The sequence below is a fragment of the Nematolebias whitei genome, chromosome 4 (genome assembly GCF_014905685.2).
Source record: "Nematolebias whitei isolate Nwh7 chromosome 4, NemWhi1, whole genome shotgun sequence".
In the NCBI taxonomy this organism is placed as follows: Eukaryota; Metazoa; Chordata; class Actinopteri; order Cyprinodontiformes; family Rivulidae; genus Nematolebias; species Nematolebias whitei.
The window spans coordinates 50,228,176-50,228,565 of record NC_056501.1 but is presented as its reverse complement, the minus strand read 5'-3'; positions in this window follow the sequence as shown (position 1 = coordinate 50,228,565).

Sequence of the window (390 nt, the reverse complement as noted above, 5' to 3'; positions counted from 1 at the left end):
CAGAGACATGGACAAAAAGACAGGAGACAGAGACATGGACAAAAAGATAAGAGACAGAACTGGAAGAGTCAGAAATGAAGATGTTGAGGTTCTCCTGAGGAGAGACAAAGATGGAGAAGATCAGGAATGAGATCATCAGAGGTACAGCACAGGTTGAACAACTGGGAGATAAAGTTAGAGAGGACACACTGAGATGGTTTGGACATGTCCAGAGGAGGAACAGTGGTTTGGACATGTCCAGAGGAGGGACAGTGGTTTGGACATGTCCAGAGGAGGGACAGTGACTTGGACATGTCCAGAGGAGGAACAGTGGTTTGGACATGTCCAGAGGAGGGACAGTGATTTGGACATGTCCAGAGGAGGGACAGTGACTTGGACATGTCCAGAGGA